Below are 27852 nucleotides of genomic sequence, written 5' to 3'. Positions count from 1 at the left end.
TTAATAAGATAATTAACCAACCATTTCTAACTTGAAACTGTGTAAGTATGGACATGTTTTACTTCTGAATATTTTATTCTTTCTTTTATTGGCTTAAGTGTACTACTGAATGTTCTGATGACTCAATTTGAGTGAAAGAAAAAAGACATTTTTTAGTTTGAATAAGAATTACTTTACCATTTAGTGGCAACATTTTCTCTCAGTATATAGAAAGTTTTTCATCTTCACATGCCATTTTTTATGCGCTAAGTAGAAAGACTGTTAAAAGTAAACACCTGAACTAATCTCTAGTTAGGAAAGCATTTGATCACTGGCTTTGCCATACATTTGAGTCAGAACACCCTTCAAGAACACAACCAGTCCTTCCCAGGGTGGAAAGCAACAACTCAGTTCTGATGTATACACAGTTAAACCTTCTATTATGTGTCCTATTAATAATCATATTTACTTTAGCTCATACTTATATGAGCTCCTGATCCCTTAGCTCATACTTATTATAATCTTCTCTAAATAAATAACATTCAAGTTCCAATCCCCATAAACCTGCTGGTGGAGACCACTTGCCTCCATTTTTCTGGGACTCTAAGTCCTAGAAATCTAAAGAATCTAAAATTATTTTAAGGCAAAAATTAAAGTGGCATAACAGTTAGGTGCCACTAAACTCTCCTAAAATGTTTATTATTTTAAAGGTTTTATTTACTTATTTCAGAGAGAGAACATGAATGGGGATGAGGGGCTGTGGGAGAAGCTGATTCCCTGCTGAGCAGGGACTCCAACCTGGGGCTTGATCCCAGGGCCCTGGAATCATGACCTGAGCTGAAGGCAGATGCTTAATTGACTGAGCCACCCAGATGCCCCTACACTCTCCTAAAATGTTTAATTTTTTTTCTGATAAGATGTAGTGTTTAAACTATAAAGAACTCTTAGCTTAAACTATATCAAAGACAGAAAAGCAGAAGATAAGTGAAACAATAATTTTAAATTGATAATAGAAAAAATAGAGGAAATTATTAGAAATGAAGATATTTAGCATAAAAAGTTATTAAATCTCATTTGCCTTGCTGAATATTAGGTTTAATGCTATCATTCCTATATTATTACTTTTAAGAGAGTTTATTTTATTTTGTACCCTCAATGCTTAACACATGCCTGGAACAAAGAAAGCACTTAATAAATATTTGAAAAATGAGTGAGAGGATGAATGAATGAATGCACGGATAAATGGTCAATGTACTCTAAATATACACTGCAGTTTATGCACAAGCCTGTACCTTACCACTGATGCTCATTTTACAGATGTATCTGAAACAGAGCTGCAGGAGGCAAACATAAAGAATCAGCCTTCAAACACCTTTAGCCTGGACTCCTTGAAACTAATCTCGGACTCATCTGAGAAGGGTTTGGTTGAAGATGTCATTATGGAGGGAGGAAATGGCAGAATCTGAGGTATCTGGAAGGCTCTAAGTAGGTTCTTAAGTTAAAGTTGGCAAAATTTATTGCCAACAACTCTTCAACTTTTGTTTTAAAATACCTTCTAATGTTATTTCACAAACCTCATTCAGCCATATAATACATACAAATATTTATAGATAAAGGACCATATTATGTTTCTAAAGTATATTTAATTTTTAAGGCCATAACTATAGGGTAAAAAGCACAAGGAAGCTGATCTTCTGGCTGAGAGGGAACGCATTTGGAGTTCTCTTTGGGATCAGGGTCAAGAATGCCCCTAGAAGTGTGTTTATTGAGGGCAGTACAGAAAAGCTTGGCATATGTTATCAATTTGGGGGAAAAGTACATGTATTTACATTGGCATGAGGCAATTTGTTAGACCCAGAGGCAGGATTCTAAATGATGTACTAACAAGACAAAAATAAGAAAACTGTTTAAAAAGCACATCATTAGATTCAGAATAAAAAACCTTATCCCAAATAGTTTATACATGAAACCACCACCTTGTGGAATGAAAGATAAATGCTTTATTATGTTCTGCCACTTGTGAATGATGTCATCACTGTGATTACATGAAGAAGAAACTTCTTACTCCAGATGGTCACCACTTTCTCTCTCTGGTAGCTCTAGTATTCATAAGTTAGAATAATTTTTGTTCAATTCAATCATAGAAAAACTCATTGTCTATTCTCAATGATATGGTTGGATGCACACAATGTTTTATCTGATTACTCTCTTCAGTTTTTGCTAATGCGTTTTCTTATATGATTTATTCTTTTATTATAGTGATTACAAGTTTGCCTGTATAACCAGAACAGACTTCTAGCAACCTCTAGTCGGTTAGTTTCTAAGTGGGGTCAGAGATTATTTTTAAAGGTTTATTAAACTCTCTTGCATTTAAGCAAAGGTTTTTACTTCCTACCTACATGATGAGAGATGCTCACGAATTAATGTGGAAAGGAAGGAGTGGATAATTCCTGTTTGTTGACATTTATATAATAGATAACTATCTCAAGCTTCTCTATCTCTATGATATTATGGAATTTAGAAACCATGTGATTTAATATCTTCATTTTTAAAATTAGGAAAATGAGTCTCAGAAAGGTTAAGTGGATCACCCAAAGTTACACTATTAGCTAATGACTGCACTAAGACCAAATCCCAGGCCTTTTATACTCTTTAGTGCATTTTCGACTATATGACACACTACTGCTTAGAAGTAGAGTGAAATTTAAATGGGCTTTCCAAAAAGCAAAATTCATTATGCTTAGCAACTATTTTACTTATTCAAATGCTCCCAATTTCTTGTGATTTTTATATTTCATTTTTATATTTCATTTCAAATCAAATAATTGCAAAGTTTCACTTTGGTGCAAATAAAGCTATTTAATATACTTCCTAATAGCAATTTTTTTTTTAAAGAACATGCATTTTATTGCGACACTTGCTTTGTTGTACGTGTATTTTTAAACCAGGATAATGGAAACACTTCTGATGTTCCATTAGCTATAAAAGCAATGTTTTTGCTTTAAGATGAGAAAACATTGTAGGTATTTAGTCTGTTGCACATACAAATTCTGCCAGATGTCTGGCTGATCCACATTACATGAGTTTGATGACAGCTATCTTGCAATTTCTAATTGAAGGAGTTTGAAGTAGTAGTGCAAAAGCCATGTTCAGTGTGTGTAGCAATGAAAAAGCCCAGATACTGGAGAAGAATCTTTCACTGGACCTGTTAATAGAATCCAAATTCCAGTTTGTAAAGAAGCCAGCTGCAACCCACTTGTGATATACCATATGAAGAACAACCGATGAATTTGATACAAATGATTTATGAAAGCAGAAAGCTGCTATTTAAAATTCACACTAGTTGATTTAAAAAAACACATTCACATCTTTGCTTGGACTATTACTCCGAAATAAGAACAAGCACTCTAAGTTAAAAAATTCTTTGGCATCTTAAAAGTATGCAATGTTGGGCACATATGACTTCCTTCTTTTGAAGTCTTTAAAATGTACATATTTGTCAGTGAGGGGGAAAAAAAGGATCATGCTAAATATCTCTTACTAAACTTCACTTGGACTAGTCTATGTCATCACGAACTCTTCTTCCTCCTTCTTCTTCTTTATAGCAGTGGACAATTTAAAGCAGTGATTTTTAAACTATGGACGTTGATCCACTTATTATATCCTAACCAGATTTTTAAGAAATGAAATAAAAATTGCATCAAAGGTGCATTACACATAGTGAGGATAACAACTTTTGAGTCTTATGATAAAAATGCATTTATTTTAAAATCATGTGAATCATGGTTTTAGAAGTTTGAAAGGCACTGATTTAGAGTGGAACAATTATGAAAATTATTGCTAGTTTTCTTCAACATTTTGTGCCTATTTTTCTTCTTTGATTTCCTCCTTGGAAACCTTTGACTCTGTTACCACTAATTATCGTATTTTGGAGTTTACGTTCTACACAAACGTTTTGCAGAAGGAAGAATTATGTATACTCACAGATGACATATATGAACATATGTTTTAGTATTCTAACATCTACCAATAATGAATGCTAAAAGATAACAAAGGAACGTGTAGCCAAATCTCCCTAGCAATCAATTTATTTTTAGCAAAGAATTAACTAGGAGTCAGGACATCTAAATATTATTCCTATAATTGTCAGGCTTTCTACAAGTCTTACAGTGATTTAGTTTCTTAGTATATTTTGGGGGAGTAATTCCTGCTACTAAACTATTTTCCAGAACCCCTGGAAAATTAGTATTAGCAGACTAATAATAGTGTAGGCTGCTCTGAGCAAGATGTAAGACAAACACATGGATGGAGAGACCTGCTAGAATAGCATTTTTAAGACCCCTTTTAATCCTTTCCATTGTATATTTTCTGATTGTTTCTTATATCCTTTAAAATATTTCTCTTAGGTAAAAGATTTTCCTTCATTTTTTTAATCTTCCTATTACAATCTAAAGGCTTTTTTAGAATACAGAGCACGACTTAGAGAGTTTGGTATCATTTTTAGGCCCAGAAAAGAGTTCTCTGAACAAATGTGACTTAAGAAATACTTATAATAAATAATTAAATCAAGGTAGAGGATGAAAGACAGATGAAGAGTTAAAATATTACGAGGAGATGGAAATGACTCTACTGACCTTAAAATAAACACCATGAAATCAATCAGGAATATAGACAAGAGAAGAAACACAGTGAGGTGGGGTTAAAGTATGCTAGGTTGTAAATAGGTAGAAAGATATTGATTTATAGTTTGATATAAACATATATGAAAGTAATGGTGATTTTTATGACACAGTTTTACTAATTCCTTTCCAATTTTCTTTAGTTGGATGTTTCCCTGTCACTGGGGACTAAAGGCTCTTGCATCATAGTCTTCTTGCTAATATTAAACTAGAAGACAAAAATAATCTGTCAACCTACCTACTCAAGACAAATCATGCTTTCCTTTAAGACCCTCATCAAGAGCATCAAGTTAAAAGTGGTAACTGAATTTGATTCCATCTACATAATGGCACAATCAGCATCGAGATGTGACAAAAATGTTATGACAGTCAATGCATTCCCTGGGATACTGACAGAATCTAGTAGCAAGGTCCAAATCCAAATTGGATGCTGTACTTGGACAAGGTATGGATATCAGATTTGGTAACTCTAAACGTTCCATCAACCATCTCCCATTACCTTCCCCCTAAAGATTCAATATCAAGTGGCAAGAAAAACTCCCCACAGAGAAGGATTTGTCCATTACCATTTTATAGGAGGCAAAGGTCATGCAAAGTTGGTTTCCATGGGGCAGGTCTCCACAGTCAGGATCTGAGCTTCAGTAACAACTTTTTGGGCAATGAAGTTAGGAGTGAGGCATAAGGACAGCTGAGAAGACAGCCAGAATACACTCAATATTATAGTAAAAAGTGGAGAGAAAGATCAATAGAAAATTCTTAATGCTAATTTTGAAGAAAGTGGAACTGCCAGAAGAGTTAAGACACTTATGAGAAGATGATCCACCAAAAAAAAAAAAAAAAAAAAAAAAAAAAAAAATCAAATCAATAGAGCTGGTATTTCAAATGTGCAATCTTTGCATATGGTGAAGGCCTGGTTTTAGTCCATTATGTACTTTGAGTAAAGTGGAAAGAACTTGTGCTTTGAAATTATGTAGACCATTAGTTCTCATCTAAATCTTCCAGTTGCTATATGTTTAATGATGGGCAAGTTAATTAACCTCTCTTAGCTTTGGGTTCTGAAATGAAAAAATAATACTTGCATATTAAGTGCTGAGCATAATTCATGGCACATAATGGGGAATCTAAATAAGATCTATTATTGTTGCTGTTAATAGGGAAGATATATTTATTTCTGTAGATCTGTTCTTGCCCATGATTTCCCTCATGACCAATAATACCTATTTTTGAGTAGTCTGAACAAAGTCTGAAGGCATCATCTGTAGCAGATGAAATCACTCATTAACTTCAATAAGCTGAGCCAACCTAATATCACTGTAGTTGGTACTCTTGAGAGCCATATTAGTTGGCAAAGGATTATTCTGTATTTCATAACACTTTTTGTTGGGGGTGGTATTTAGGTTGGTGGGCTAACACAACTTTACTTTATCTTGATATGTGGTCAAATTATGATGATGATTACTTTGTAAGTGCCGTGCACATTATTAAATGTTCACAATAATGATGATGATGAGTAAAATTTACTTCACATATCTGCTATCTACTATATCATTCTCTCCCTGAAGCTTTGAGTCAAGCTTACATGTATGTAGAAATTGTGCCTAAAGGAAACAAAACAAAACATTCCTGACTGTATATATCTAAATGAGCCGTGTTCCCCACAAAGAAGTTCCCTTGGGAAGCTATACAAACATTCTAACAATCCTGCCTTTGCTCAAAATATTTTTGAAACTTCTCTTCTAGAAGTACCTTATGACCCTGTTTATGAGCCATATGAAAAAGTCAGACTCATTAATTTACAGTCACACATAATTTTTTTTTTTTTTTTACCTCTGATAGTATTACCCTGCTTGATTACCCATCTTGGCTTTAAGTGATCTTGCTGCTTCCAAAATAAAATCCAACCTGAAGGATGAATATCTGCCACTATCTAGGGTATTATGGGGAAATATATTGCATGTTCTGAAGGCAATCCCGAAAAGAATTCCAGAATTCCAGATGCCTGAATAACATCTGCCATGGCAATGAGCTTGTTGAGAACAACTCTCCTCCGCATAAAAAAATGTAGTTTTTTTTTTTCTTTTTAAGACCATTTCATTCAATAGTTACTGAGTTCTAACTATTGCCAATGTGTTTTTTCATTCATTCATCCAAAAAGTATTTATTGAGTACCTACTATGTGATAGCCACTGGGCTGTGGATCCAGCAGTGAATAGGACAGACAGAGCAAGTATTCTTCATCTAGTCAGGAAGACAAAGATTGAATAAGCAATTGCATAAAGAATGGTGTAATGGGAACATATTTTAGGGAGATCTAAGTTAATCTAGGGACCAGGATTAACTCTCCTGAGAAAATGACTTTAATGCTGAGATTTGAAAGATATGTAGGAGTGTTTCAAGTAGAGACAATAACATGGAAAAGTCTGGGGGTAAGGATGCATGATGTTACAGGAACTGAAATTCAGTATGGTTAATTACGTTTGGGAGAATAGTAAGAGAAGACTGGCAGACATCAGAACATGCAAGGTCTAATAAACCATATGGCGGAGTTCAGAGTTGTACGTATACTGAAGAATGAATATGCAAATCTGGTGGCAGAATGGATTGGTGAGAAGAGATACTGGAGGTAAGGAGACCATTTGGTTGGTTATTGCAAAAATTAGGAGGGAATGATCATAGTAGAGATGGAGAGAAGTACATGGATTTGAGAAATGCTCAAGAGGTAAAAACAACAACAGGAACTGAAGGTTTATTAGATATCACAGATAAGGAAAGGGAAAAGTTAAGAACGTGACTATCACATTGGTCTAGAAATTATGTATGTGATGGTGCTACTCATTGAGCAGGGGACACTGGAGAAGATTCTCTAATTAATCAGTAGAGAAGAGGTAATTAGTTCACTTTTAGATATGCTATGTTTGAGGTGCCGGAGGGGTATCCAAATAAGATTGTTAAGTAGGTATTTGGACACATAAGTGTGTGTGTCAGAACAAAGACCGAGCTTGGAATTACAGATTTGTAAATCATCGGCATAGAAATTAATCAGATCATTTAAAGTGAGTATATGGAGTGAAAAGAGCACAAGGCTGGGAAAGACCCCTGAGATATACCAATATTTCTGAACTGTGCAGAAGAGGAGATGCCCACAAAAGAAACTGAGGAACACAATAGAAAGGAAAGGAAAAGATCAGGAGAGTGTGGTTCCATGGAGACCAAAAAAGTGAGCATTTAAAAAAGAGATGTCAACAGTGTCAAATGTTGCCAAGAAGTCAAGGAAGTTTGGAATTGAAGTAAGGCTGGATTTAGAGGATAAGTTACAGATGATCCACAGCACAGTGGAAAACCACTTATTTAATAAATTGTAAGAGGGACCTGGGATTTGGCCAATAGGTAGTTCCCTGAAAAAGATTAAATTGGGGAATCATGAGCAAAAATTACATTCTTTAACATTTATTTTAACCTAAAACATGTATCTGTTTGCATGCATTTATTTTCCAATCTTTTGATATAAGGTCTAAAACTTTTTTTATTTTATTGAATTTCTTTGAATATGTTCTATTATTAGAATATGTTTATTGGAATCAGCATCAGTTTTCTTGCATAGACCATATACATAAGTGCATTGTCTATGGTTCCTTGTTTTGGTTTATTTAAAGTAAATCAAGGACTTAAAGGTCCTCAAGGAGAGAATTTCTAAGAAGATGGTAGAGTAGGAAGCACAAGGAATCTATATTCCTATCTAGATAACAATTGCCCTGGCAGAATCTGATAGAACTAATTTGGAACTCTGGAGTCTACTGAGGCTTGCAACCTCCAGGGGAAGGCATGAATGGTAAATTTTGTTTAATTTTGATCAATTTCAGCTTTTAGTAAATTAGTATCCATCTGCCCTACTTCTTTTTTTTTGTATGTATGTATGTATGTATGTATGTATTATTATTATTAATTTATTTATTTTCAGAAAACAGTATTCATTATTTTTTCACCACACCCAGTGTACCATGCAATCCGTGCCCTCTATAATACCCACCACCTGGTAACCCAACCTCCCACCCCCCCCCGCCACTTCAAACCCCTCAGATTGTTTTTCAGAGTCCATAGTCTCTCATGATTCAGCTCCCCTTCCAATTTACCCCACTCCCTTCTCTTCTCTAACACCCCTTGTCCTCCATGATATTTGTTAATGCTCCACAAGTAAGTGAAACCATATGATAATTGACTCTCTCTGCTTGATTGATTTCACTCAGCATGATCTCCTGTCCATGTTGCTACAAAAGTTGGGCATTCATCCTTTCTGATGGAGGCATAATACTCCATAGTGTATATGGACCACATCTTCCTCATCCATTCGTCCGTTGAAGGGCATCTTGGTTCTTTCCATAGTTTGGCGACCGTGGCCATTGCTGCTATAAACATTGGGGTACAGATGGCCCTTCTTTTCACTACATCTGTATCTTTGGGGTAAATACCCAGCAGGGCAATTGCAGGGTCATAAGGAAGTTCTGTTTTTAATTTCTTGAGGAATCTCCACACTGTTCTCCAAAGAAGCTGCACCAACTTGCATTCCCACCAACAGTGGAAGAGGGTTCCCCTTTCTCCACATCCTCTCCAACACATGTTGTTTCCTGTTTTGTTAATTTTGGCCATTCTAACTGGTGTAAGATGATATCTCAATGTGGTTTTAATTTGAATCTCCATGAGGGCTAGTGATGATGAACATTTTTTCATGTGTCTGATCGCCATTTGTATGTTTTGATTGGAGAAGTGTCTGTTCATATCTTCTTTCCATTTTTTGATATGTTTGCCTGTTTCATGTGTGTTGAGTTTGAGGAGTTCATTATAGATCCTGGATATCAACCTTTTGTCTGTACTGTCATTTGCAAATACTTCTCCCATTCCGTGGGTTGCCTCTTTGTTTTTTTTGACTGTTTCCTTTGCTGTGCAGAAGCTTTTGATTTTGATGAATTCTTCATCAAAATCAAAAGCTTCTGCCCTACTTCTTCATGCATTACATGGGCAGCCTGCAATCCAGCTTGCAGGATACAAGGTAGCAAAAAAGGACTTTGTCCACAAAATATCAAGGATCTGTGTTCTGATTGTTAATTACTAGGTTTTAAACTCAGAGGTACAAAGAGGCAGGTGGCCATTGTTGTTGTTGTACTTCCCCAACAAGCTCCACCCCTTCAGCTGAAATCATTTCCAGGGGATTTAAAAGGCTAGCACAGTATTATTCCCCCTTCATTTTTATCTTTCCCCTTTTGGAAGCCAGACATTAAAGACTAGGATATTCAAAAGCAACTGCATATATAAGGGTAATTAGAAAGTCACCGTGTATGCCTAGGGAAAGATGCAGGCTAAGAAAAGACCTGAAAAGACCTTAAGTTTATACCTCAGGCTGATCCTTAGCATGGAGACACCTACAAAAATAAAATAACAACAATAATAATCAACAACGAAACTCGGAAAATCCTATGGAAGGAGAAGAATCTGATCTCCAGAATTACCACATTATTAGTGTCAAATGTCCAGTTTTCAACAACAACAACAAGAACAAACACAAGTATACAAAGAAATATGAAAGAATGATCCATTCAACTTATGGTTAAAAAAATAAGTTAAGTGAAAGGGTCTCTGAAAAAAAGACCTGATGGAGGATCTACCAGACAAATTTTAAAACAAATGTCTTAAAAATGCTCAAAAAACTAAAACAAGATGTGGAAAAAGAAAGCACTCTGTGAAATGGAAATATCAAATAGAGAGATAGAAAACTTAGAAAGAAACTAAAAAGAAATTCTGGAGCTGAAAAGTACAATAACTGAAATGAAAAATTCACTAGGGGGATTTAAAGGAAGATTTGAGCCACCAAAATAAAGAAGCAGTAAACTTAAAGATAGGACGATGGAAATTAATTGAATCTGAGGAACAGAAACTAAAAAACTGAAGAAAAATGAACAGACTCTAAATGACCTGTGGGATACAATCAAGTGGACCAACATATGCATTGTGAGAGTCCCAGAAAGAGAAGAGAGAAAGAAAATGGTAAAGTATTTGGATAATGGTTAAAAACTTCCCAAATTTGATGAAAGACATAAAAATAAACAAGAATTCAAAGTAAGAGACCCACAAAAAGACACCTTATAACTAAAATTTGGAAATACAAGGACTAATAAGAGAGAATCTTGAAAGCAGAAAAAGTAAAGTGACTCATCACATACAAGAAATCTTCATTGGATTATCAGCAGATCTCTCACCAGAAACTTTGGAGGCCAGAAGGCCTTGGGATGATCATTCACAGTGCTAAAAGAAAAAATAAAAAAAAAAAAAAATCCCAAATCAACACCAAACTCTACAACTTAAGGATCTAGAAAAAGGAAGAACAAATGAAACCCAAACAATTGAAACTAGCCAAAGGAAGGAAATAATAAAGATAACAGCAGAGGTTAAAAAAAAAAAAAAAAAAAAAAAAAAAAAAAAAAAACAAGAATTTTTTAAAAATAGAGAAAATCAATGAAATAAAAGGTTGGTTTTTACAAAAGATCAACAAATTTGATAAACAATTAGCTAAATGGATTAAGAAAAACAGAGAGAAGATTCAAATTCTGAAAATCAGAAATGAAAGTAGGGACATTACTACCGATTCTACAGAAATAAAAAGGATTATAAGGGAGTACTATGCATACGAACTAACTGGATAATCTAATCTATATAAAATGGACAAATTCCCAGAAACACAAAACCTACTAAGACTAAATAATGAAAAATAGAAAATCTGAATAGACCTGTATCTAGTTAGAAGACTGAATCAGTAATCAAAAATCTCCCAACAGAAAAGCAATGGACCTGATGGCCTCACTGGTGAATTCTACAAAATATTTAAATAAGAACTAACATCTGAAGCACCTGGGTGGCTTAGTCAGTTAAGCATCTGCCTCTGGGGCAGGTCATCATTCCAGGATCCAGGATTAAAGCCCGTGTCAGTCTCCCTGCCCAGGAGGGGAGTCTGCTTTTCTTCTCTTCTCTTCTTTTGCTCCTCCCCACCCCTCTCTCACTCACTCTCTCTCTCAAATACATAAATAAAATCTTAAAAAAAAAAAAAAAGAATTAACACCAATACTTCTCAAACTTTCCAAAATGACAGAAATAAAAGAAGAAACATTCCCTAACTTATGCTTTGAGGCCAGCTTTCCCCTCATACCAAAGCCGGGCAAAGACACTACAAAACAAGAGAGAATTATAGACCCAAATCCTTTATGAATATTTTTGCAAAAATCCTCAACAAAATGGTAGAAAACTGGATTCAACAGTGTATTCAAAGGATTAAATACTGAATCTTTTATTCAGTAGGATTTATTTCCAAAGTGCAAGAATGTTTCAATATGTGAAAACTGATCAATGTAATATATCATGATAACAGAAAAAGATATACAAGAACATCTCAATTGATGCAGAGAGAGCATTTGACAAAAACCAACACACTTTCATGATTAAAAAAACACTCAACAGGGGCGCCTGGGTGGCTCAGTGGTTAAGCCGCTGCCTTCGGCTCAGGTCATGATCTCAGGGTCCTGGGATCGAGTCCCGCATCGGGCTCTCTGCTCGGCGGGGAGCCTGCTTCCTCCTCTCTCTCTCTGCCTGCCTCTCTACCTACTTGTGATTTCTCTCTGTCAAATAAATAAAATCTTTAAAAAAAAAAAAAAAAAAAAAAAAAAAAACACTCAACAAACTAGGAGTGGAAGAACTACCTCAATATATAGTAAAAGCCATACATTAAAAATCCACAGTGAATATCATAATTAATGGTAAAAGACTGAAATCTTTTTCTCTAAGATCAGAAATAAGGCAAAGATGCCCACTTTACCACTTTTATTCAAGACAGTACTAGCAGTTATAGCCAGAGCAATTAGACCTCCCCAAAAGAAGAAAGAAGGAAAGAAAAAAAGAAATAAAAAGACATTCAAATTGTAATTTACTTTGAAAAAAGTAAAATGATCTCTATTCTCAAATGATATGATCTTATAAGTAGAAAACCCTAAAGATTTCACAAAAAAAAGTTAGAACAATTGAATTCAGCAGAAAGTAACAGAAAATAACACTACATTAATTAACTGGATTAAAAAAACTTTAATTTTTTTTAAATAAAACTGTTTTTAAAAAAAGGAGACAGAGTATCGACAGAGTAAAAAGGCAACTCACAGAATGGGAGAAGATATTTACAAATATCTGATAACATCAAGAATATATAAGAACTAATGATAACAACTACAACAACAAACAGTCCAATTCAAAACTTGGTAAGGGTCTTGAATAGACATTTCTCCAAAGAAGATATAAATGGCCATATAGCACATGAAAAGGTGCTCAACATCTCTAGTCATTAAGGAAATGCAAATCAAAAATCAAAACTACAATGAGATACCACCTACATCCATTAGGATGGCTAATTAAAAAACCAGAAAATTGCAAGTGCTATTGAGGATGTTGAGAAATTGGAACCCTTGTGCACTGTTGGGAATGTAATACGGTACAGCTACCATGGAAAACAGTTCTTCAAAAAGTAAAAATAGAATTATTATATGTTGAGGCACCTGGGTGGTTCAGTAGGATAAAGCCTCTGCCTTCAACTCAGGTCATGATACCAGGGTCCTGGAATCGAGCTCTGCATCAGGCTCTCTGCTCAGTAGGGCGCCTGCTTCTCCCTCTCTCTGCCTGCCTCTCTGCCTACTTGTGATCTCTGTCTGTCAAATAAATAAATAAATTTTTTAAAAAAAGAATTATCATGTGTTCTAACAATTCCACTCCTGGGTATAGAGAATTGAAAGCAGTGTCTCAAAGAGATATATGTATACCCAAATTTATAGCAGCATTATTCCCAATAGCTAAAATGCAGAAGCAACACTGTCTATTGGCATCTGTCTATTGGCAGATGAATAGATAAGTAAAAGTTGTATATACATACAATGGAATATTATTCACACTTCAAAAGTAATATACATTACAACATGGATGAATTTTTCTTAAAGATTTTATTTATTTATTTGCCAGAGAGAAAGAGAGCACACAAGCAGGGGGAGCTATAGGCAGAAGGAGAAGCAGGCCCCCTGCTAAGTGAAGAGCCCTATGTAGGACTCAACCCCATGACCTGAGCTGGAGGCAGTTGCTTAACCAACAGAGTCACCCAGGTGTCCCCAACACAGATGAATTTTGAAGACATTATACTAAGTAAAACGAGCCACTCACACACACAAAAAAAAAATTAAAAATTTTTAAAAAGCCAAAATACTGTGTGATTTCACTTAGATTCATGCTTAGTCAAAATCATAAAGACAGAAAGCAGAATGGTGGTTGCCAGGGGCTGGGGCAGAGAAAATAGGGATTTATTGTTTAATGGGTATAGAATTTCTGTTCTCAATGTAGATGGTAGTGATGACAGCACAAGAGTATATTTAATACCACTTAACTATATGCTTAAAATGTTTAATATGGTAAATGTTATGCAGAAGACTGAAACTGGACAACTTTCTCACACCATACACAAATAGATTCAAAATAGATGAAAGACCTCAATGTGAGATAGGAAACCATCAAAATCCTAGAGAAGAACACAGGCAGCAACCTCCTTGACCATGGCCATGGCACCTTCTTACTAGACACATCTCCAGAAGCAAGGGAAACAAAAGCAAAAACGAACTATGGGGACTTCATCAAGATAGAAAGCTTATGCACAGCAAAGGAAACAACCAAAAAAATAAAAGGCAACCTATAGAATGGGAGAAGATATTTGCAAATGACACATCAGATAAAGGGCTAGTATCCAAAATCTATAAAGAACTTATCAAACTCAACACTCAAAGAATAAACAATCCAATCAAGAAATGGGCAGAAGACATGAATAGACATTTCTCCAAAGAAGACATACAAATGGCTAACAGATACATGAAAAAACCCTCCACATCACTTGGCATCAGGGAAATACAAATCAAAACCACTAAGAGAAGTGAGAGCCACTTCACTCCTGTCAGAATGACTAAAATTAACAATAAGGAAACAATAGGTGTTGACAAGGATGCCAAGAAAGGGAACCCTCTACACCATTGGTGTAAATGCACAAGGTGTAGCCACTCTGGAAAACAGTATAGAGGTTCCCCCAAAAGTTAAAAATAGAACTACCATATGACCCAGCAATTGCAATACTAGGTATTTACCTAAAGGATACAAAAATAGTGATTTGAAGGGACACATGAACCCCAGTGTTCATAGCAGCACTGTCTGCAATAGCCAAAGTGTGGAAAAAGCCCAATGTCCATCAACTGATGAGTGGATAAAAAAGATGTGATATATACATACACACACACACACACACACACACCCAATAGAATATTTCTCGGCCATCGAAAAGAATGAAATCTTGCCATTTGCAACAACATGGATGGAACTAGAGAGTACTATACTAGGCAAGATAACTCAGAGAAAGACAAATAACATGATTTCACTCATATATGGAATTTAAGAAACAAAACAGATGAATATAGGGGAAAGGAAGGAAAAATAAAAATAAGATAAAAAACTGAGAGGGCGGGAGGAGTCAAGATGGCAGAGAAGTAGCAGGCTGAGACTACTTCAGCTAGCAGGAGATCAGCTAGATAGCTTATCTAAAGATTGCAAACACCTGCAAATCCATTGGCAGATCGAAGAGAAGAACAACAGCAATTCTAGAAACAGAAAAACAACCACTTTCTGAAAGGTAGGACTGGTGGAGAAGTGAATCCAAAGTGACGGGAAGATAGACCCTGGGGGGGAGGGGCCAGTTCCCAGCAAGTGGCGGAGCAACAGAACACAAAATCAGGACTTTTAAAAGTCTGTTCCGCTGAGGGACATTGCTCCAGAGGCTAAACCGGGGTGAAGCCCACGCGGGGTCAGCGTGGCCTCAGGTCCCGCAGGGTCACAGAAGGATTGGGGGTGTCTGAGTGTCACAGAGCTTACAGGTATTAGAACAAGGAAGCTGGCCACGAGACAGAGCCATCAGTGAGCTCACAGCTTGGGGTTACCTTGAACTGGTTGCAGGCTCTGTGAGCTCAGAGCATGGCCAGAGGTCAGGCAGACAGGAGTTACTGGGCACTGTTCTCTGAGGGTGCACTGAGGAGCGGGGCCCTGGGCTCTCGGCTCCTCCAGGTCAGAGACCAGGAGGCCGCCATTTGTATTCCGTCCTCCAGAACTCTACGGAAAGCACTCAGGGAACAAAAGCTCCTGAACACAAACCCGAGCGGATTACTCAGCCCGGCCCCTGGTAAGGGCGGTGCAATTCCTCATGGGGCAAAGACACTTGAGAATCACTACAACAGGCTCCTCCCTCAGAAGATCAACAAGAAATCCAGCCAAGACAAAGTTCACCTACCAACAAGAGCAGTTTCAATACCAAGGAGAGCAGCAGAATTCCAGAGGAGGAGAAAGCAAAGCACGGAACTCATGGCTTTCTCCCTATGATTCTTCAGTCTTGCAGTTAATTTAATTTTTTTTTCTTTTTCTTTTTTTTTTCTCTTCTTCTGCTAAATTTTTTTAAACTTTTACCCTTTTCTTTTTAAACATTTTTTAACTAGTTTATCTAATATATATATATTTTTTCTTTTTATACTTTTCTTTATTCATTTTCTTTTTTAAATTCTTTTCTTTCTTTCTTTCTTTTTCTTCTTCTTTCTTTCTTTATGAACCTCTTTTTATCCCCTTTCTCCCCCCTCACGATTTGGGATCTCTTCTGATTTGGTTAAAGCATATTTTCCTGGGGTTGTTGCCACCCTTTTAGTATTTTACTTGCTCCTTCATATACTCTTATCTGGACAAAATGACAAGGCGGAAAAATTAACCACAAAAAAAAGAGAACAAGAGGCAGTACCGAAGGCTAGGGACTTAATCAATACAGACATTGGTAATATGTGAGATCTAGAGTTCAGAATGACAATTCTCAAGGTTCTAGCCGGGCTCGAAAAAGGCATGGAAGATATTAGAGAAACCCTCTCGGGAAATATAAAAGCCCTTTCTGGAGAAATAAAAGAACTGAAATCTAACCAAGTTGAAATAAAAAAAGCTATTAATGAGGTGCAATAAAAAATGGAGGCTCTCACTGCTAGGATAAATGAGGCAGAAGAAAGAATTAGTGATATAGAAGACCAAATGACAGAGAATAAAGAAGCTGAGCAAAAGAGGGACAAACAGCTACTGGACCACGAGGGGAGAATTCGAAAGATAAGTGACACCATAAGACGAAAGAACATTAGAATAATTCGGATTCCAGAAGAAGAAGAAAGAGAGAGGGGAGCAGAAGGTATACTGGAGAAAATTATTGGGGAGAATTTCCCCAATATGGCAAAGGGAACAAGCATCAAAATTCAGGAGGTGCAGAGAACGCCCCTCAAAATCAATAAGAATAGGCCCACACCCCGTCACCTAATAGTAAAATTTACAAGTCTTAGTGACAAAGAGAAAATCCTGAAAGCAGTCCAGGAAAAGAAGTCTGTAACATACAATGGTAAAAATATTAGATTGGCAGCAGACTTATCCACAGAGATCTGGCAGGCCAGAAAGAGCTGGCATGATATATTCAGAGCACTAAACGAGAAAAACATGCAGCCAAGAATACTATATCCAGCTAGGCTATCATTGAAAATAGAAGGAGAGATTAAAAGCTTCTAGGACAAACAAAAATTGAAAGACTTTGCAAACACCAAACCAGCTCTACAGGAAATATTGAAAGTGGTCCTCTAAGCAAAGAGAGAGCCTATAAGTGGTAGATCAGAAAGGAACAGAGACAATATACAGTAACAGTCACCTTACAGGCAATACAATGGCACTAAATTCATATCTCTCAATAGTTACCCTGAATGATAATGGGCTAAATGCCCCAATCAAAAGACACAGGGTATCAGAATGGATAAAAAAAAAAAAATCTATATGTTGCCTACAAGAAACTCATTTTAAGCCCGAAGACACCTCCAGATTTAAAGTGAGGGGGTGGAAAAGAATTTACCATGCTAATGGACATCACAAGAAAGCAGGAGTGGCAATCCTTATATCAGATCAATTAGATTTTAAGCCAAAGACTATAATAAGAGATGAGGAAGGACACTATATCATACTCAAAGGGTCTGTCCAATAAGAATATCTAACAATTTTAAATGTCTATGCTCCAACGTGGGAGCAGCCAACTATATAAACCAATTAATAACAAAATCAAAGAAACACATCAACAATAATACAATAACAGTAGGGGACTTTAACACTCTCCTCACTGAAATGGAGAGATCATCCAAGCAAAAGATAAACAAGGAAATAAAGGCCTTAAATGACACACTGGACCAGATGGACATCACAGATATATTCAGAACATTCATCCCAAAGCAACAGAATACACATTCTTCTCTAGTGCACATGGAACATTCTCCAGAATAGATCACCTCCTTGGTCCTAAATCAGGACTCAACTGGTATCAAAAGATTGGGATCATTCCCTGCATATTTTCAGACCACAATGCTCTGAAGCTAGAACTCAACCACAAGAGGAAGTTTGGAAAGAACCCAAATACATGGAGACTAAACAGCATCCTTCTAAAGAATGAATGGGTCAACCAGGAAATGAAAGAAGAATTGAAAAAAAAAATCATGGAAACAAATGATTATGAAAACACAACGGTTCAAAATCTGTGGGACACAACAAAGGAAGTCCTAAGAGGAAAATATATAGCGGTCTCAGGTACACAACCTAACCCTACATCTAATGGAGCTGGAGAAAGAACAAGAAAGAAACCCTAAACCCAGTAGGAGAAGAGAAATCATAAAGATCAGGGCAGAAATCAATGAAATAGGAACCAAAAAAAAAAAAAAAAAAAAAAGAACAAATCAACGAAATTAGGAGCTGGTTCTTTGAAAGAATTAATAAAATTGATAAACCCCTGGCCAGACTTATCAAAAAGAAAAGAGAAAGGACCCAAATAAATAAAATCATGAATGAAAGAGGAGAGATCACAACTAACACCAAAGAAATACAAACAATTATAAGAACATACTATGAGCAACTCTACGCCAACAAATTTGACAATCTGGAAGAAATAGATGCATTCCTAGAAACATATAAACTACCACAACTGAACCAGGAAGAAGTAGAAAGCCTGAACAGACCCATAACCAGTAAGGAGATTGAAACAGTCATTAAAAATCTCCAAACAAACAAAAGCCCAGGGCCAGATGGCTTCCTGGGGGAATTCTACCAAACATTTAAAGAAGAACTAATTCTTATTCTCCTGAAACTGTTCCAAAAAATAGAAATGGAAGGAAAACTTCCAAACTCATTTTATGAGGCCAGCATCACCTTGATCCCAAAACCAGACATGTGTCCTATCAAAAAAGAGAGCTATAGACCAATATCCTTGATGAACACAGATGCGAAAATTTTCACCAAAATACTAGCCAATAGTATTCAACAGTACATTAAAAGGATTATTCACCACGACCAAGTGGGATTTATTCCAGGGCTGCAAGGTTGGTTCAATATCCGCAAATCAATCAATGTGATACAGCACATCAATAAAAGAAAGAACAAGAACCATATGATACTCTCAATAGATGCTGAAAAAGCATTTGACAAAGTACAGCATCCCTTCCTGATCAAAACTCTTCAAAGTGTAGGGATAGAGGGCACATACCTCAGTATTATCAAAGCCATTTATGAAAAACCCACCGCAAATATCATTCTCAATGGAGAAAAACTCAAAGCTTTTCCGCTAAGGTCAGGAACATGGCAGGGATGTCCATTATCACCACTGCTATTCAACATAGTACTAGAAGTCCTAGCCTCAGCAATCAGACAACAAAAGGAAATTAAAGGCATCCAAATCAGCAAAGAAGTCAAACTATCACTCTTCGCAGATGATATGATACTATATGTGGAAAACCCAAAAGACTCCACTTCAAAACTGCTAGAACTTGTACAGGAATTCAGTAAAGTGTCAGGATATAAAATCAATGCACAGAAATCAGTTGCATTTCTCTACACCAACAACAAGACAGAAGAAAGAGAAATTAAGGAGTCAATCCCATTTACAATTATACCCAAAACCATAAGATACCTAGGAATAAACCTAACCAAAGAGGCACAGAATCTATACTCAGAAAACTATAAAGTACTCATGAAAGAAATTGAGGAAGACACAAAGAAATGGAAAAATGTTCCATGCTCCTGGATTGGAAGAATAAATATTGTGAAAATGTCTATGATACCTAAAGCAATCTACACATTTAATGCAATTCCTATCAAAGTATCATCCATCTTTTTCAAAGAAATGGAACAAATAATCCTAAAATTTATATGGAACCAGAAAAGACCTTGAATAGCCAACGGAATATTGAAAAAGAAAGCCAAAGTTGGTGGCATCACAATTCCGGACTTCAAGCTCTATTACAAATCTGTCATCATCAAGACAGCATGGTATTGGCACAAAAACAGACACACAGATCAATGTAACAGAATAGAAAGCCAGAAATAGACCCTCAACTCTATGGTCAACTCATCTTCGACAAAGCAGGAAAGAATGTCCAATGGAAAAAAGACAGCTTCTTCAATAAATGGTGTTGGGAAAATTGGACAGCCACATGCAGAAAAATGAAATTGGACCATATCCTTATACCACACACGAAAATAGACTCAAAATGGATGAAGGACCTCAATGTGAGAAAGGAATCCATCAAAATCCTTGAGGAGAACACAGGCAGCAGCGTCTTTAACCTCAACCGCAGCAACATCTTCCTAGGAACATTGCCAAAGGCAAGGGAAGCAAGGGCAAAAATGAACTATTGAGATTTTATCAAGATCAAAAGCTTTTGCACAGCAAAGGAAACAGTTAACAAAACCAAAAGACAACTGACAGTTGGGAGAAGATATTAGCAAACGATATATCGGATAAAGGACTAGTGTCCAGAATCTATAAAGAACTTAGCAAACTCAACACCCAAAGAACAAATAATTCAATCAAAAAATGGGCAGAGGACATGAACAGATATTTCTGCAAAAAAGACATCCAGATGGCCAACAGACACATGAAAAAGTGCTCCATATCACTCGGCCTCAGGGAAATACAAATCAAAACCACAATGAGATATCACCTCACACCAGTCAGAATGGCTAAAATTAACAAGTCAGGAAATGACAGATGCTGGCGAGGATGCAGAGAAAGGGGAACCCTCCTACACTATTGTTGGGAATGCAAGCTGGTGCAACCACTCTGGAAAACAGCATGGAGGTTCCTCAAAATGTTGAAAATAGAACTGCCCTATGACTCAGCAATTGCACTACTGTGTATTTACCCTAAAGATACAAACATAGTGATCCGAAGGGGCACGTGCACCCAAATGTTTATAGCAGCAATGTCCACAATAGCCAAACTATGGAAAGAACCTAGATGTCCATCAACAGACGAGTGGATCAAGAAGATGTGGTATATATACACAATGGAATACTATGCAGCCATCAAAAGAAATGCAATCTTGCCATTTGCGACAACGTGGATGGAACTAGAGTGTATCATGCTTAGCAAAGTAAGTCAAGCGGAGAAAGACAACTATCATATGATCTCCCTGATATGAGGAAGTGGTGATGCAATGGGGCTTAAGGGGGTAGGAGAAGAATCAATGAAACAAGATGGGATTGGGAGGGAGACAAACCATAAGTGACTCTTAATCTCACAAAACAAACTGAGGGTTGCTGGGGGGAGGGAGGTTGGGAGAAGGGGGGTGGGGTTATGGACATTGGGGAGGATATGTGCTTTGGTGAGTGCTGTGAAGTGTGTAAACCTGGCGATTCACAGACCTGTACTCCTGGGGATAAAAATATATTATATGTTTATAAAAAATTAAAAATTTAAAAAAGAAACTGAGAGGGAGGCAAACCATTAGGACTCTTAACTATAGAGAACAAACTGAGGTTTGCTGGAGGGGTGGTAGGTGGGGCATGGTGTAAATGGGTGATGAGCATGAAGAAAGGCAGTTGACATAATGATTGGGTATTGTATTCAAGTGATGAATCACTAAATTTTACCCTTGAAACTAATTCTACACTATATATTAACTAACTGGAAATGAAATAAAATCTTGAAAGAATGAAAAAAGAGATGGTAAATATTATGTTATATATATTCTACCACAATTTTAAAAAGTGGAAAAAGTGCTCATGAAGCAATCTAAGTGCAGAATGCTAGATACTTATGATTTCCCCCCAATCTCTACCTTTTTACCCTAGTCCAATGGAAATTCTTTTTTTCTTTTCTTTTCTTTTCTTTTTTTTTTTTTTTTTTTTGAGAGAGAGAGCGTGCAAGGGACAGGAAAGGGGAAGAGGGAGAATGAGAGAGACAATCTTTTTTCTTAAGATTTTATTTATTTACTTGAGAGAGAAAGAGGGAGAGAGAGAGACAGAGACAGAGAGAGAGAAAGCACTAGCAGCAGGCAGAGAGAAGCAGCCGCCCTGCCACTGAGCAAGGAACCTGATGCAGGGCTTGATCCCAGGACCCTGAGATCACGACCTGAGCTGAAGGCAGATGCTTAACCCACTGAGCCACCCAGGTGCCCCAGGGAGAAAGAGAATCTTAAGCAGGCTCCTCACCCAGTACTGAGCCCAATGGAGGGCCTGATCCCATGATCCTGAGATCACGACCTGAGCCAGAAACAAGAGTCGAATATTTAACTGACTGAACCACCCAGATGCCCCCCAATAGAAAAAATTCAAAGACATTTTCCTTTTTTTAATGTTTCCAACTCACTCAACTTCATTTTAGTAGAAACAACCATTTTCTTTATTTATATTTCAAATAAAAGTTATGTAATGGTTTATAAAATAATCACTTAAATTATGTAATTATAATAACAAGTATATCTAGCATAAATAGGTTAAATAAACACAAGTGGTTCTTGGTAAGTCTATCACTCTAATGAGAACAAAAATCTATGCGTAAACTGGGCAGTGGCAAATTACCTAAATGCTATCAGTGTGCTGTGGTCATCAGTCAGTATGTTTTGTTTATAGAGTTAATGGATGAGTACCCATTAATATTATGTTGGTTACACAGAGCTTAGTTACAAGAGTTTCTACTTGAGTTCCAGGGGATGATCAGGAAGCAGTGGGGGTAGGAGTTTAAAAGAATATAGAAACTAGAAATGATTGAATGTAAACCCCCAAGCATTTTGTAAGCTACAGCCAGCCAGATCTAGTGATTTTTCTATTTCTTAAATTCTAGTTGCTGAAAACTAACTGACATCATCATCTTTTGAGAAGTAAATTTTAGTCATGGAATTTCTATTTGAACTAAAATTATATAACTCATAGATATATTTTGATTTAAACTTAATGACAGCAAATGGGTTCATAGTGGAATATAGTAATTCTGGATAAACATAAATTTTGTGTTTCAAAATGAAACAAAGTTTTCTAATTGCAGTGAACAAGAGAATGTAATTAGTCCCAATTGCCAAATGAGATGGTCTGCCAAGAATTTCAAGAACAGGAAAAAAATAGAATTGGATTCAGCATGAATGCCAGGGAAAGAATGCTTCTAAAAATCTCTAAGACTCTCCATGGGAAAGCAGTTCCTTTAGTTCCTTAAATCTCCATATCCATACCTTTCGTCAACACTGAGAATTTCCTCGATTTTCAGATTCCTGGTTTGGTATTCTGTTTTCCTTTATTAAAATTCCTGTCTTTGCTCCGAAATCTCCTCCTCAGTTTATAAAGTTCAAACTTATGAAGGTCTTGAGGATTTTGTTTTCCAATAGTATCAAATTTTTCCTTTCAATGTAACAAGTGAGGAAGAATATAAACAAGGACTGGAAAGGGGCCCTCTGGCATCCAAAGAAATAAGAGACACTTTTTTCTATTTCCCTTGCTTTCTTTTCTTTTGAGACCTTCTGGGTCTCTAAGAAAATGACAGTTTCTGTCTTAGTAACTTGCTTGGTCTGTAAAATGACTGCAGATATGAAGCTTTTCCCTTTCACAAGAATGATTACACTGAAATCAGAATCTCACCAGAAGACAATTTTTCTCAATTTATCATGCATCCAAGGATATTATGAATACATCACTTTCCCAGAGTGAACAAACTGCAAAGCAACATAGAAAGATGCCACATTGGGCTTCTAGCCATTCTAATTTATAAATTAGAATAATATATTATGGGTTTCTGAATTGGCTCTTTAGCTACTGTAAGTATGCATTAATATTGTCTCTCCTTACTAAACTGCTTAAATCTGAATATTTAAAAACAAACATAAAAGGGAAATATATATACACATCTCCAAAGCCATCAAAGAGAAGTACATTATTTTCTTCCCATGCACTCAAAAACTGGGTAGGGGCTGCCTAGGTGGCTCAGTCAGTTAAGCATCTGCCTTTGGCTCAGGTCATGATATCTGGGTCCTGGGGTCAAGCTCTGTGTTGGGCTCCCTGCTCAACAGGTAGTCTGCTTCTCTCTCTCCTTCTGCCCCTACCCAAATTGTACAAATATGCTTTCTCACAAATAAATAAATGGGATCTTTGGGGAAAAAAAAAAAAACCTGGGGATAGGTATCAAAGTGTCATGTGATTATAGTATCTTATTAAAATTGCTGTTTTTACATGCAAAAATTTTCTGTCTTCTCATTATTCTCACTTGGCTTGCAAGCTACTGCTTTCTACCCAACCAAAAATATGAAAGGTTCAAATACGAAGCATTTAAGTGTTGAGTATATTGCAGTATGTGGTGCTGGCTTCACCCACTGATTGGCTCCCATCCACCAGAATTCAAAATGGAAAATGTACCTAATAGATAACTTCTGGGAAGGCTTTTTGGATTTAATTTTTTTTAATTTAACCCTATTATTTATTTCACATAAGTGGTCCCAAAGAGATGTCTATAGTAACCAGCTTTAATTTCTATACCTCAGTGATCCACAGCACTATAAATGGAAGGCTCTGGTCTTACAATGACAGCATGCTTGGTTATAGGCAGGATACAGTAGTTTGGAATGAACTAAAATTAAAAGAGCTATATATTCTACTTCCTGCTTATTTAGCTACGTGAAAGGTTATTCTAATTGCATATGATCAAATATATTAGCTGAATTAAATTTAATCCATTGTTCGATACTAATTCCTCATGTAACATTAGACAAGTTATCTAAATGTTTTGGCTTCCATACATGTATAAATGGAGAGAATGCTTGCTCTTGCATTTTGTGATGAGATACTGAACTTCTGCTTTTGTTGCCATGACCTAAGGATTTGAGGCTGCTTTCTGTTTGTAGCTTACAAAGGTAACCCAAAAAAGGCATTAGAGATATTAATCTCAACTTTCTTTCTTACAGATAAGAAAACTTATGAGTTAGATTTTTGTGCTTTGCCTTATGCTCTTCTGCCTATAGTTATATATTAAAATCTTACCTATATCCTTAAAAAGGAATTAACACAGTTCACTCTTGAACATGAAGGTTAGGGGTGCTGACCCTCTGCAAAGTTGAAAATCTGCATATAACTTTTGACTCCCCAAAAACTTAACTACTAATAGCTTATTGTTGACTGGGAGACTTACCAATAACAGTCAATTAACACATATTTTATATGCTACATGTATTATATACTGTATCCTTATAATAAAGTAAGCTAGAGAAAAGAAAATATTATTAAGAAAATCACAAGAAAGAAAAAATCATTTACAGTACTATAATATGTGTATAGAAAAATATCCATGTATCAGCAGACTCACACTGTTCAAACCCATGTTGTTCAAGGGCCAACTGTGTATGTAAAGCTCTTAGAATAGTACCTAGTTCACGATACTCTATAAATGTTTGATCTTATTAATATATTTTTATTCCAACTCCTTTGTGAAATCTTCCCTATTCTCATCTGGGCACTCCTGTACAACCGTATGTTTCTTGCACTTATTTTCCTATTTAAGCTCATGTTAAACTTAATTGTTTATATTTCCCTCTCCTTCACCAGACAGTAAGCTATTTGAGGGCAAGAACCATGAAATTTATTGGTATTCTCCTTCTCCCCATTGCCTAGCATATGACTTTTCAATCATTACATTCTTTAAAAACTGTTAATTGGGCGCCTGGGTGGCTCAGTGGTTAAGCCGCTGCCTTCGGCTCAGGTCATGATCTCAGGGTCCTGGGATCAAGTCCCGCATCGGGCTCTCTGCTCAGCAGGGAGCCTGCTTCCTCCTCTCTCTCTGCCTGCCTCTCTGCCTACTTGTGATCTCTCCCTGTCAAATAAATAAATAAAATCTTTTTAAAAAACCCTGTTAATTGATTTAATTGTAATGATGACCTTCAAAACCATTTGGAAGTTATCAGTTACCAGTATAGGATTCTGTTTTAGACCTGCCTACAAATACTAATAGACACCACATTTGTTTCTTTATGCAGACAAATTGGAGTTGCAGTAAGATTAAGCAAGTGGCATGGTCAAATGGCGGGGATCAGAAAAAGGTAATTGCAAAACAACAACAAAATGCACAAAGAATGGGATTCACAATGGAATTAAATTAGACTGGAACTCATTAAAGTAACAGACAGATTAAGACAAGATTAGGGACAAGAATAGATTTAGTTAAGGGAACAGGGCAAATAACGCATGGTGACCCCACTTATAGGTAGGAAAGAGAAGCTGCAATCTTAAGAAAGCATCTGCAATGGTTTCCAAGTGTTTTATTAACAGGTGACTGTGTGATAGGGGATTAAAAAGAACTATAGTCTTTAAAATACAAAGGATACATCTTTTTGCATTAGTTCCATCCATAAGACGTTTGTCAAAGGATTCCTACTTAGTAGAGTGGTTTCCATTTAACTAGGATCATCTTCATGTGTATTGCTATTTCTTCAAAGAGGATCAGAGATAAAATCACCACAAAGACCAATTCCAATTTTCTAAAGACTCTAGGAATTTCCATATGGAATTTGTTCTCTAGAACTCCTAATATAGCTGGGCTTTTGACTAGAGTACCGTTACTGTTTCCCCCTCATGCTCACTCAGTGAAATATAAGGTAAATAAATCTGTAGACATTGTTTGGTTGCAGATGGGAGGTTCCAAGTCTAAAAGTCACTCCTGTCAATGGAGTGCCCCTAAGAAATACTAAGTGATTCAAACTGCAACTTCCACAGCATCACTTACTTGACCCAGTGAAGGAAGGATAGGAAGGGAGCAGGGAGGACCTTGTATAGGAAGGAAAGAAGTTTGATGTTGAATTTGATGGGACATAGAAGAGATGAAGAAAACACAGCCTAGACTTAAAATTCACTAGGAAACTGAAGTCAATAGGTTTGTTTTGTTTTATTTTTTAAGAAGCTCCATGCTCTGTGTGGAGTCCAACATGGGGCTTGAACTCATAACCCTGAGGTCAAGCTTGAGATGAGATCAAAAGGTGGGCCCTTAACCAACTGAACTATCCAGCTCCCCTTAACAGTTTTAATAACAGAACTAAAGAAAATTTTTCTGTCTTTAAGAGGGTTAAAGAGGACTGTAAGTATAGATGTTTGGAAGTACTTGGCTTTTTGCCTATTAATATGCACTGGGAACTGCAGATCATTTTCAAATTTGCCTTTTTTCCTATTTATAGACAATTTTTTTTTTTTTTTTTTAAGTTTAAAACCTGCAAAGAGCTCAGATCCTTGGGTAAGGAGAACTTTTGTGTTTCTATCCTTTAGACCATTTTATCCCTTGAGGGTGGTTAACTAGAGGTTTTTAAACTCTGAGAGTTCTGTTGTCTGAGAAGGAGTCACCCTTGACACCTCTGCTCTCTATAGTGGGCATATGAAGAAGAGATGACCAAATCAGTTGGACTTCTTTCATTCCTATGATGGTAGTCTTATGAGTCATTTCTAATTATAACTGTCTCACCTTTTAATCAATTTGGTGAGTTTTTCAATATCCCTATTTTTTTTTTAATTTCCCTTTTTGCTTAAGTCAACCAAAGTTGGTTCTCATATCTTCAATGTCACTTTCTCACATATTTTATTCAGTTCTGTTAATTCTACTTCTAAAATAGATCTTGAATTGATTCACTTTTGTATAGCTACTTTGATATCACCCCTACTCTAGGCTACCATATTTCTTACCCATACCATTACAAGCGTTTTCATGGTTCTGCTTTTGTCATCCTCAAATCTAATCCATTCTCCATATTGCAAC

The sequence above is a fragment of the Mustela lutreola genome, chromosome 15 (genome assembly GCF_030435805.1).
Source record: "Mustela lutreola isolate mMusLut2 chromosome 15, mMusLut2.pri, whole genome shotgun sequence".
Taxonomy (NCBI): domain Eukaryota; kingdom Metazoa; phylum Chordata; class Mammalia; order Carnivora; family Mustelidae; genus Mustela; species Mustela lutreola.
The sequence above is the reverse complement of the archived record's forward strand: the minus strand, read 5'-3'. Positions refer to the sequence as shown.